At 48.4% G+C, this 8,345-nt stretch overlaps 1 non-coding gene across 1 annotated transcript; it reads right to left on the bottom strand.

Annotated features, from left to right (window-relative positions):
* Positions 1–1,231: 1,231 nt before the first annotated feature.
* Trnas-cga lies at positions 1,232–1,306 on the bottom strand. Its single transcript has one exon. It is a non-coding gene; the product is annotated as a tRNA-Ser (tRNA).
* Between the last annotated feature and the right edge of the window lie 7,039 nt (positions 1,307–8,345).

The raw sequence follows: 8,345 nt of genomic DNA, 5'->3' as shown, positions 1-8,345 counted from the left end.
TGAAACTTCCTGGCAGATTAAAACTGTGTGCCCGACCGAGACTCGAACTCGGGACCTTTGCCTTTCGCGGGCAAGTGCTCTACCAACTGAGCTACCGAAGCACGACTCACGTCCGGTACTCACAGCTTTACTTCTGCCAGTACCTCGTCTCCTACCTTCCAAACTTTACAGAAGCTCTCCTGCAAACCTTGCAGAACTAGCACTCCTGAAAGAAAGGATATTGCGGAGACATGGCTTAGCCACAGCCTGGGGGATGTTTCCAGAATGAGATTTTCACTCTGCAGCGGAGTGTGCGCTGATATGAAACTTCCTGGCAGATTAAAACTGTGTGCCCGACCGAGACTCGAACTCGGGACCTTTGCCTTTCGCGGGCAAGTGCTCTACCAACTGAGCTACCGAAGCACGACTCACGTCCGGTACTCACAGCTTTACTTCTGCCAGTACCTCGTCTCCTACCTTCCAAACTTTACAGAAGCTCTCCTGCAAACCTTGCAGAACTAGCACTCCTGAAAGAAAGGATATTGCGGAGACATGGCTTAGCCACAGCCTGGGGGATGTTTCCATAATGAGATTTTCACTCTGCAGCGGAGTGTGCGCTGATATGAAACTTCCTGGCAGATTAAAACTGTGTGCCCGACCGAGACTCGAACTCGGGACCTTTGCCTTTCGCGGGCAAGTGCTCTACCAACTGAGCTACCGAAGCACGACTCACGTCCGGTACTCACAGCTTTACTTCTGCCAGTACCTCGTCTCCTACCTTCCAAACTTTACAGAAGCTCTCCTGCAAACCTTGCAGAACTAGCACTCCTGAAAGAAAGGATATTGCGGAGACATGGCTTAGCCACAGCCTGGGGGATGTTTCCAGAATGAGATTTTCACTCTGCAGCGGAGTGTGCGCTGATATGAAACTTCCTGGCAGATTAAAACTGTGTGCCCGACCGAGACTCGAACTCGGGACCTTTGCCTTTCGTGGGCAAGTGCTCTACCAACTGAGCTACCGAAGCACGACTCACGTCCGGTACTCACAGCTTTACTTCTGCCAGTACCTCGTCTCCTACCTTCCAAACTTTACAGAAGCTCTCCTGCAAACCTTGCAGAACTAGCACTCCTGAAAGAAAGGATATTGCGGAGACATGGCTTAGCCACAGCCTGGGGGATGTTTCCAGAATGAGATTTTCACTCTGCAGCGGAGTGTGCGCTGATATGAAGCTTCCTGGCAGATTAAAACTGTGTGCCCGACCGAGACTCGAACTCGGGACCTTTGCCTTTCGAGGGCAAGTGCTCTACCAACTGAGCTACCGAAGCACGACTCACGTCCGGTACTCACAGCTTTACTTCTGCCAGTACCTCGTCTCCTACCTTCCAAACTTTACAGAAGCTCTCCTGCAAACCTTGCAGAACTAGCACTCCTGAAAGAAAGGATATTGCGGAGACATGGCTTAGCCACAGCCTGGGGGATGTTTCCAGAATGAGATTTTCACTCTGCAGCGGAGTGTGCGCTGATATGAAACTTCCTGGCAGATTAAAACTGTGTGCCCGACCGAGACTCGAACTCGGGACCTTTGCCTTTCGCGGGCAAGTACTCTACCAACTGAGCTACCGAAGCACGACTCACGTCCGGTACTCACAGCTTTACTTCTGCCAGTACCTCGTCTCCTACCTTCCAAACTTTACAGAAGCTCTCCTGCAAACCTTGCAGAACTAGCACTCCTGAAAGAAAGGATATTGCGGAGACATGGCTTAGCCACAGCCTGGGGGATGTTTCCAGAATGAGATTTTCACTCTGCAGCGGAGTGTGCGCTGATATGAAACTTCGTGGCTCAGTTGGTAGAGCACTTGCCCGCGAAAGGCAAAGGTCCCGAGTTTGAGTCTCGGTTGGGCACACAGTTTTAATCTGCCAGGAAGTTTCATATCAGCGCACACTCCGCTGCAGAGTGAAAATCTCATTCTGGAAACATCCCCCAGGCTGTGGCTAAGCCATGTCTCCGCAATATCCTTTCTTTCAGGAGTGCTAGTTCTGCAAGGTTTGCAGGAGAGCTTCTGTAAAGTTTGGAAGGTAGGAGACGAGGTACTGGCAGAAGTAAAGCTGTGAGTACCGGACGTGAGTCGTGCTTCGGTAGCTCAGTTGGTAGAGCACTTGCCCGCGAAAGGCAAAGGTCCCGAGTTCGAGTCTCGGTCGGGCACACAGTTTTAATCTGCCAGGAAGTTTCATATCAGCGCACACTCCGCTGCAGAGTGAAAATCTCATCTGGAAACATCCCCCAGGCTGTGGCTAAGCCATGTCTCCGCAATATCCTTTCTTTCAGGAGTGCTAGTTCTGCAAGGTTTGCAGGAGAGCTTCTGTAAAGTTTGGAAGGTAGGAGACGAGGTACTGGCAGAAGTAAAGCTGTGAGTACCGGACGTGAGTCGTGCTTCGGTAGCTCAGTTGGTAGAGCACTTGCCCGCGAAAGGCAAAGGTCCCGAGTTCGAGTCTCGGTCGGGCACACAGTTTTAATCTGCCAGGAAGTTTCATATCAGCGCACACTCCGCTGCAGAGTGAAAATCTCATTCTGGAAACATCCCCCAGGCTGTGGCTAAGCCATGTCTCCGCAATATCCTTTCTTTCAGGAGTGCTAATTCTGCAAGGTTTGCAGGAGAGCTTCTGTAAAGTTTGGAAGGTAGGAGACGAGGTACTGGCAGAAGTAAAGCTGTGAGTACCGGACGTGAGTCGTGCTTCGGTAGCTCAGTTGGTAGAGCACTTGCCCGCGAAAGGCAAAGGTCCCGAGTTCGAGTCTCGGTCGGGCACACAGTTTTAATCTGCCAGGAAGTTTCATATCAGCGCACACTCCGCTGCAGAGTGAAAATCTCATTCTGGAAACATCCCCCAGGCTGTGGCTAAGCCATGTCTCCGCAATATCCTTTCTTTCAGGAGTGCTAGTTCTGCAAGGTTTGCAGGAGAGCTTCTGTAAAGTTTGGAAGGTAGGAGACGAGGTACTGGCAGAAGTAAAGCTGTGAGTACCGGACGTGAGTCGTGCTTCGGTAGCTCAGTTGGTAGAGCACTTGCCCGCGAAAGGCAAAGGTCCCGAGTTCGAGTCTCGGTCGGGCACACAGTTTTAATCTGCCAGGAAGTTTCATATCAGCGCACACTCCGCTGCAGAGTGAAAATCTCATTCTGGAAACATCCCCCAGGCTGTGGCTAAGCCATGTCTCCGCAATATCCTTTCTTTCAGGAGTGCTAGTTCTGCAAGGTTTGCAGGAGAGCTTCTGTAAAGTTTGGAAGGTAGGAGACGAGGTACTGGCAGAAGTAAAGCTGTGAGTACCGGACGTGAGTCGTGCTTCGGTAGCTCAGTTGGTAGAGCACTTGCCCGCGAAAGGCAAAGGTCCCGAGTTCGAGTCTCGGTCGGGCACACAGTTTTAATCTGCCAGGAAGTTTCATATCAGCGCACACTCCGCTGCAGAGTGAAAATCTCATCTGGAAACATCCCCCAGGCTGTGGCTAAGCCATGTCTCCGCAATATCCTTTCTTTCAGGAGTGCTAGTTCTGCAAGGTTTGCAGGAGAGCTTCTGTAAAGTTTGGAAGGTAGGAGACGAGGTACTGGCAGAAGTAAAGCTGTGAGTACCGGACGTGAGTCGTGCTTCGGTAGCTCAGTTGGTAGAGCACTTGCCCGCGAAAGGCAAAGGTCCCGAGTTCGAGTCTCGGTCGGGCACACAGTTTTAATCTGCCAGGAAGTTTCATATCAGCGCACACTCCGCTGCAGAGTGAAAATCTCATTCTGGAAACATCCCCCAGGCTGTGGCTAAGCCATGTCTCCGCAATATCCTTTCTTTCAGGAGTGCTAGTTCTGCAAGGTTTGCAGGAGAGCTTCTGTAAAGTTTGGAAGGTAGGAGACGAGGTACTGGCAGAAGTAAAGCTGTGAGTACCGGACGTGAGTCGTGCTTCGGTAGCTCAGTTGGTAGAGCACTTGCCCGCGAAAGGCAAAGGTCCCGAGTTCGAGTCTCGGTCGGGCACACAGTTTTAATCTGCCAGGAAGTTTCATATCAGCGCACACTCCGCTGCAGAGTGAAAATCTCATTCTGGAAACATCCCCCAGGCTGTGGCTAAGCCATGTCTCCGCAATATCCTTTCTTTCAGGAGTGCTAGTTCTGCAAGGTTTGCAGGAGAGCTTCTGTAAAGTTTGGAAGGTAGGAGACGAGGTACTGGCAGAAGTAAAGCTGTGAGTACCGGACGTGAGTCGTGCTTCGGTAGCTCAGTTGGTAGAGCACTTGCCCGCGAAAGGCAAAGGTCCCGAGTTCGAGTCTCGGTCGGGCACACAGTTTTAATCTGCCAGGAAGTTTCATATCAGCGCACACTCCGCTGCAGAGTGAAAATCTCATTCGAGAATCCGTATAGTATTACGCTGTTGTCCACCCAAAAAATATTTCATTCGTTATTTGTTATGCGACTTCAAACTCGAAATTGAAACAATGAATGTTTCGACTTTCAGGCTGGTTGGATCGCAATGGCAAAAGTCAAACATCAGGCAATGAATGACTTTATTGCTCATATGAAGCGATTTGAAATCTATCCAAGAGCGATCATCGCACGTAGATATGGCGTCTCGGTCAACCTGAACGGAGAACTACTGATTATTATAAAAATGGTCCCCTGCCTCGTGTATGACTTGATGTCATATTTACATTATCGTCAGTAAAATATTCTCAAAGATCTTGGAACCCTGGGATTGCTTTACCTGCATACCACTGTCGATAACACGCAAAAATTGTCGAGATTCTCGATTTCTAGAATTGATCAACAGTTTATACACACAGTTTTGTAAGGAACCCTCAGTGGACGAGTCCCACTAGCATCTGGCTCTGTGCCTGAGTGGTAGCACCACACCGTGAACCCAAAAATGAGGTTTGATTCCTGTTCAGCCCTAGGATTTTTATCTATCACTTTTCACTTGCTACAACTCTGGCAATGTTTGTTCATGTGAAAAATGCCGAGTTACACCTTGGTTCGGAATCCCCGATAAACTGTAGTTCTCTCGCCCCCTTCATCTCCCCTCGCTATAACTGGGACGTTGAGTCAGTTCAAACTTAGGAGGAAAGTAAGGGCACACCATTTCCATCAGGACCATTCCTAGCAAAGCACTGTGGTGTTCAAAATACTCGTCAGATTGATGACTGTTTCACTTTCATACTGCAAATAACGTTATTGCAAACAATACCTGTGCTGGAGTAGCAAACAAAATTTCTTGAGAAAACGTCACTGAAAAATGTAAGGGTGTTTCACAATTAATGTTACAAATTGTAGAGGTTTTAGAGTGGAGTTACAGACAAATTTTTGCACAGGAACCGATGTCCGGAAACGTCATCCAACGACGCTGCAAAGCGTCGAAGTTAGAGATGAGCAATAGATACGGCCATCCACATCGCAGACATGAATCCCATCGAACATTTGTGGGACACAATCTGGAGGTCAGTTCCTGCACAAAATCCTACGCTGGCAATACTTTCACAATTATGGACGGCTATAGAGGCAGCTTGGCTCAATATTTCTGCAGGGGACTCCCAACGACTTGTTTAGTCCATGCCGCGTCGAGCTGCTTCACTACCGCGGGCAAAAGGAAGTCCCATGACTTTCGTCACCTCAGTGTAACTCAGTCATGAGAACGTACGCATTTAATGCATTACCAAAGTAGGAAAACACTGGGACAGTATGACATTTAATAATATGGGTGGAAAGTGAATGCTTACTGCTTGCTTCGGCGTCTACACTACGGGCCATTAAAATTGCTACACCAAGAAAAATTGCAGATGGTAAACGGTTATTCATTGGGCAAATATACTAGAACTGACTTGTGATTACATTTTCACGCAATTTGGGTGCATAGATAGTGAGAAATCAGTACCCAGAACAACCACCTCTGGCCGTAATAACGGCCTTGATACGCCTGAGAACTGAGTCAAACATAGCGCGGATGGCGGAGGTACAGCTGCCCACGCAGCTTCAATACGATGCCACAGTTCATCAAGAGTAGTGATTGTGACGAGCCAGTTGCTCGGCCACCATTGATCAGACATTTTAGTTTGGTGATATATCTGGAGAATGTGCTGGCCAGGGCAGCAGTCGAACATTTCCTGTATCCAAAAAGGCCCGTACAGGACCTGCAACATGCGGTCGTGCATTATCCTGCTGAAACGTAGGGTTTCGCAGGGATCGAAGGAAGGGTAGAGCCACGGGTCGTAACACATCTGAAATGTAACGTCCACTGTTCAAAGTGGCGTCAATGCGAACAAGGGGTGACCGAGGCGTGTAACCAATGGCACCCCATACCATCACGCTGGGTGATACGCCAGTATGGCGATGACGAATACACGCTTCCAATGTGCGTTCACCACGATGTCGCCAAACACGGATGCGACCATCATGATGCTGTAAACAGAACCTAGATTCATCCGAAAAAATGATGATTTGCCATTCGTGCACGCAGGTTCGTCGTTGAGTACACCATCGCAAGCGCTCCTGTCTGTGATGCAGCGTCAAGGGTAACCGCAGCCATGGTCTGTGAGCTGATAGTCGATGCTGCTGCAAACGTCGTCGAACTGTTCGTGCAGACGGTTGCTGTATTGCAAACGTCCTCTTCTGTTGACTCAGGGATCGAGACGTGGTTGCACGATCCGTTACAGCCATGCGGATAAGATGCTTGTCATCTAGACTGCTAGTGATACGAGGCCGTTGGGATCCAGCACGGCATTCCGTATTACCCCCCTGAACCCACCGATTCCATATTCTGCTAACAGTGATTGGATCTCGACCAACGCGAGCAGCAATGTCGCGATATGATAAACCGCAATCGCGATGGGCTACAATCCGACCTTTATCAAAGTCGTAAACGTGATGGTACGCATTTCTCCTCCTTACACGAGGCTTACAACTAAGTTTCACCAGGCAACGCTGGTCAACTGCTGTTTGTGGATGAGAAATCGGTTGGAGACTTTCCTCATGTCAGCACGTTGTAGGTGTCGCCACCGGCGCCAACCTTGTGTGAATGCTCTGAGAAGCTAATCATTTCCATATCAAAGCATCTTCTTCCTGTCGGTTACATTTTGCGTCTGTAACACATCTTCGAGGTGTAGCAATTTTAATTTCCAGTAGTGTAGTAGCACCTATACTCATTCATCTCAGCCTAGTTACGCTCCTGTGCGTGTCGCTGGATAGTTTCGTCAATTATGAAGTGATTATTTTCCGCAAATGCTCCTGAACAACATACCGCGACGTGACGCAGTTCTCAACAATACAGAAATTCCTTGCAACTGCCCACGCCGTTGCTCAGTAACAGTTTGAGACGAAGCGACTGGCGAATATTACCTCGGTGTATCCGTCCCCAGTCAACGAAGTCTTAAGAAAACAGTGAAATGTGTTCAGAGCACGGGGGAGCGCTAGCATTCATAAGGTAAGCCGTCAATAAACATAAGAACTCCAATTCCTTGCCCTCAAAACACGTCAAATCGACTGCACATTTCTGCTGACGTAAAACGTAATGTCTCATAGGCGTCTACATGTAATTTGATTTTGCAAACCAGTCAGCCATATTGTTTATGAACATTTGTCTAAGGCACTTTGTGTTGGAAAAGCATGTTTTTTTTATAAATCTTGCAGTCGGAATATTGCAAAATTATTCATGCTCGAACGAAGTTTCTTTGGCAACTGCTCTCGTATAGACATTGTTCGACAAGTTCAGTGTATCACAGTGGTGTCTTAAGATACGCGTTTTCCAGGTACATATCATAAGAAAATTTTTATAAGAATTTCTAACAAATACAGATTTCAGACATAAAGTTGTATTTTTTTCCACTTCATTAATTTGCTTTCTAAATCTTGGAGACTGTTTCCGCTTATGTACAATTAAGTAATGTGGGTCAACTTTCGTTTTCGTGCGTGTGCAGTTTGTATCCCGAAACCAAGTATAGTGGGCCCACATTTTCTTCTCTTCTCGTCTCCCTATCCTAGAAATGAATCGGTAGAGGTCGCTGAATTCCAGTTACCAATACAATGAGGTGACAAAAGTCGTGTGATACCTCATAATATCGTGTCGGACTTCCATTTACACGGTTTGGTGCAGCAGCTCGTAGTATGGCCTCAACAGGCCGTTGGAAGCCCCACGCAGGAGTGCTGAGCCATGCTCCAGCTGTAGCCGTCCATATTTGCGAAAGTGTCGCCTGTCCAGAATTTTGTGCACGAACTGACCTCTCGATTATGTCCCATAAATGTTCGATGGGATTCACGTCGGGCGACCCGCGTGGCAAATCATTCGCTCGAGTCGTCCAGAATGTTCTTCGAACCAATCGCAAACGATTATGGCCTTGTGACATGGCGCATT

This window comes from Schistocerca piceifrons, chromosome 2, assembly GCF_021461385.2.
Source record: "Schistocerca piceifrons isolate TAMUIC-IGC-003096 chromosome 2, iqSchPice1.1, whole genome shotgun sequence".
Taxonomy (NCBI): Eukaryota; Metazoa; Arthropoda; class Insecta; order Orthoptera; family Acrididae; genus Schistocerca; species Schistocerca piceifrons.
The sequence above is the reverse complement of the archived record's forward strand: the minus strand, read 5'-3'. Positions and strand labels throughout refer to the sequence as shown.